Raw genomic sequence first — 4,589 nt, 5'->3', positions numbered from 1 at the left:
CAAAATATATTTCTAATTGACCCATTTTTTATTCAATATTCTATTATCTCACACTCTCTATCTACGTCACTTATTTTTTTCACGTGACTTAGAAAAAAATAAATATTATTTTTATATTTAATAAAACTGCGTAAAAAAGAATAATTTTATGTAATTTTTTTTTCCAATTCAAATTTATTGTTAATAATTTACACATAATAATATTAAAGCACATAATTTAGTATGATTGATAATGCAATCATTATATATAAGTTGTTTAAGTTGTTGACTTGTCTTAAGCTAAATTAAACATGTTTATAATAATAAATAATAACAAATAATGATGTACTTATGTTTTGATCAATCGTAATAAACAATACTTTAAAAAAACAATGTTGTTTGTCTGAAATGTATTATCCGAACAATTTAATTATAAATATAAACCGAATGTTTTCGCTTAAAAAAGTTATTTAAAGCCATTATAGTGGCCGTTTGCCAACTAAAAATTATAGACACGTGTTTTTGCCAAAAAAAATTGTTTGTTTACTAAATTTTTAGTTGATAAAAAAAATGATTATGAAATATTCATACATAGTATAGTATATTGTATATTATAATTCATAACATTTAGCGATTTATAAAATCGACTAGGTGCATAACTCTTTTTTCATTAAAATTATAATGTATTAAATTATCTGTTATCAATAATGACCCCGTTGTTCATGTATGTCGGAGATAGCAGCAGCTGGCTGATGATTATAAAAACGATGGCCTTCCTAAGCAACTATTGGCCTCATCGGAGGTCAGAGCCCCGTGATAAACATTGCAGTGCCACCTTTGCTGCCGTTTATTTTGAACAATTCTATAAATCAGTCAAGTTCTGGTAAAATTTCGATTTGGGAATGAATTTTAATCCGGTTGTATAAAAATTAAAAAGTAATAACGCTAATAACTAATATTATCATACAGATTCTAAGGTGTACGTAAGAGGCAAGAACGTTAAAAATAAACTAGAATTATCTAACTATTATTTTTTAAACAAATAAATTCTAAAAATATAATATAGAGTATCGGTACTCGGAGTCGAATTTACTATAGTTATCACTCGAAAAAATTATAGTAAGTACCTATATTTAATTATTTTTATATAGTTTTATGTTCGATGGACGTACACTAATAATATGAATAATAATTATTATTCTATCCAATTTCGAAGCGTAAACGCGCAATGACTATCGTGTACCCATAATACTATGCAGTGAGTGGCTCATTAAACCTCAACAATTAAATCACATAATTATGTAAAAAAAGTAGTTAAAATAATGTTAATATTTTCCATGATAATGAGTGTTAATAGAAACACGCTGTATGTATACTACACATAGATATCCAACTATTACCATTACGTCTCATATCGTTGGACATTTACCAATTTATTAATATTGTATCGCCACAATTATTATGATATAGTGGTGTTAGTGAAAAATTTCAGAAAAAAATTATACATTTTTCAAAAGTATTCATTTGCGTTTTAGAACATTGATACAATAATGCTACGCGGCACATTACATTCAATAAAATTTATAGATAATATATTATTTTCAAATTCAGAAAATTCATACAAGTTCTGTACCGAATTGAATACTCGTAATGAACTTTAATTTATAAACTGTGAAGTTTTGAAAAATACCTCTAAAAATGTCTAAATTATTTTTATTTTTAGACCGATCACATTTTACAATAATATTTGTCTGCGGCGCGGCGCGATCAGAGAATTTAAAACCGCTAAAGATTGGCAAACCATCAAACGAATTGACATTTTTAGTCACACTCGCGGAATTATGTATATCGTTGTATAAATGTCTTCATAAAAATGGTATCTGTGGCTTGATTTTCAGATTTCGATAGGTGTTTAACAACATTTGTTTTTTTTCAGACTCTCATAATATTATATATTATCAGTTCCTATACGTGTCCGAATGTCCGGTAAGATAATATTAATACACAGTGAAATATCGATAACGAATTTCCGGCGCGCGATAGTCTGCACATATAATACATCAAACAATATTATAATATTTCATACTATATATTATATTACAGTACGATTGTAAGCGTGTCGGAATAATCGGTTTATCGTTCTTTCTATTTGTTGCGCATATATGTATACAGGTACGGTTTAACCATATATCTTTAATCTTTATAGCCTTTTGCGGTAGTGTAGCGATAACTAGCAAAGGAGCAAAATATACGCGTGTATCCAGCTTAACATAACACAGTAGTAATATGTTTCACAACGTTGACCTGTCCGTGACTCGTGTACCGGACCATTGAATGTGTTACTAATGAGTGAACAGATTGCGCTGAAACAAAAATAAAAAACGTGAAATAATATTATTTCCGAAGGGTGAAAAAACCGATTTAATCGTGACTTATTTCCAAAACAATATACAAATTCAACCGTCAGTGAATTAATTCGTAAGCACTAAAAAATGCAATGATTTTTAGATAGAAGACTGCAGAGTCGAAACCAAAGCTCGTACGCGCGTCGGAACCGATCATACATCACCTAGAATCTTGTGTCAAGTGGTGTACAACACTTGTTAATCCTTTTCTTTGTTATGCGTTTGTTCATTTTTTAAAACTCTTAAATATTCACAAAAATCTAATAATTCTAATAGCTCAGAGTAAATATTATAAATAGTTGAACATGATAATATTTTCAGATCCATAGATTTTGTTACACCATTTAAGGTCAACGAACTTTTTTTTTTCAAATCAAGACATCCCTTTTTTACTTTAAATTATCAAACAGTGATTGTTTTATTTTAATTTTAAATATTGATGCATCTTGATAAACATGTTTATGGATAATTATGAATTAATTATTAATTTCCGAATTATTAAACTCATATATACCGAGGATATTATTTACATAGTTTTACATCTATTATACAACAGATGTAATACCTACTCGTATTTATAGTCTAACACTTATAATACTCATACATTTTTTGGTTTTTACAAAAATTTTAAAATATTAATATATTATATTAATTACTTATTATTGTTTTCAAATCATCGTATCAACCTTAGTCCCTCACTTGGTTTTAATTATTCAAATGTGTGAAATTTGACTCATATACATAAAAATTATTTTTAAAACAATTAGCATGATAATTTATCAAAATATATTAATTCTTATTTGAAGAAAAGAAATTTGTGTTAACATATACTTTAACGGCAAAAAGTATTTTAAAATATTATATCTAAGAATTCGTAGATTTACTTAAAAAATTCAATTTGTAATCAAATTATATACTGTGTACCATAGATGGCCAACTTTCGGCTCGTGTATTGTTTATGAAATCCAAATTTACCTGATATTATTATAAATTTTAATTTTTTAGGTATTAGATTATAAAAAAAATATCAAATTATGTAAAATGCGTCTATAAACATTTTGGCTCTTAGTATCATTGTACTTATCTATGTGGCCCGCAAATTTATTCATGTTTACCACCCCTGCTGTATATAGTATAAATAACAAGTAAAACGGAGTATGTAGTAATTTTTGCAACTTCTAGTTATTATTTTAACGTCGCCGTGTTTTGCCTAATTTTTAATTTTTAAATCATATGTTTTAGGACCACTGTGCCGATCCTGCACACAATAATAGACGAAATCCAAAGGTTTGCTCGCAAACACGAGAAGAGGCTAGATCACCATGTCACTCCATTAATCATCCAATTATTACAAACAAGCATTAATGGACTTTTAAATCATCTAACTTTCAGTTTAATTTTTCCCAATTACATTAATCACCGATGCCTCAAGATAAATTGATAAAGTGGAGAATCATTCCTTAAAATCATATTCCATTTCTTAAACATAATTCCTAGGTATAATATATAAGTTCGTTCATTAAACTCTATTTTTCAAGGTTTATTTGTATTTGGTAAACATTCAAAGTCGTTGATTGTGTTTTATATAGTAAACAGATTGTAAATTAATTATTTTTTTTTTGATTAAACAAAAAGTCAACTTTTTCAGAACAACAGACATTGTTATATTGCATTAAATAATTAAATTTAATTTGTTTTTTTATAGTTTGATATAATTATGTGAGCCCTCATCATTATCTCAGCCAATACAAGTATTAATTTTTATTACTATGCTAAAAAATACATTTGTACATAATATGATATATGTGGGATTTAATGATATTTGTTTTTAGTAAAATAAAGCACCTTATTAGGTGCAATATACACTTTATAATACATACATCCTAAAACCACAGGCAAAGTTAAATTAATTTTAAGTGGTTTCCGATTGTAACGATTATTGATATTTTATTAAAGGATACATATCTTAATATTTTTCACTTGTATATAAATTATACATAATATAAATTGTAAAATTTATTACGATTATCTCTAAAACGATTATAAAATCCGATATAATGGAATTGTAGTCATTAATATCTGTTGATTTATTTTATGATCAATCGTTGTCAACAAAAATTCAAACACGATAATAATTTGAAGTAAGTAAATTAAGTCATAAACAATAAGCTTACAATATTATCATGTGTAATATTAATTTCCTTT

General features: G+C 26.6%; 1 long non-coding RNA gene across 2 annotated transcripts; it reads left to right on the top strand.

The window, feature by feature from the left end:
• Positions 1 to 718: 718 nt before the first annotated feature.
• LOC112598915 lies at positions 719 to 3,970 on the top strand. 2 transcript variants are annotated; one of them, XR_003114914.1, is made up of 5 exons: positions 720 to 1,098; positions 1,703 to 1,855; positions 1,916 to 1,965; positions 2,186 to 2,457; positions 3,627 to 3,970. It is a non-coding gene; the product is annotated as an uncharacterized LOC112598915 (long non-coding RNA). The 2 variants fall into 2 exon arrangements; XR_003114913.1 differs by lacking the exon at positions 3,627 to 3,970 and having other exon boundaries at positions 719 to 1,098; positions 2,186 to 2,915.
• Positions 3,971 to 4,589: the final 619 nt, after the last annotated feature.

This window comes from Melanaphis sacchari, unplaced genomic scaffold (assembly GCF_002803265.2).
Source record: "Melanaphis sacchari strain LSU unplaced genomic scaffold, SCAv2.0 Contig4_pilon_pilon, whole genome shotgun sequence".
NCBI classification, from domain to species: Eukaryota; Metazoa; Arthropoda; class Insecta; order Hemiptera; family Aphididae; genus Melanaphis; species Melanaphis sacchari.
The sequence above is the reverse complement of the archived record's forward strand: the minus strand, read 5'-3'. Positions and strand labels throughout refer to the sequence as shown.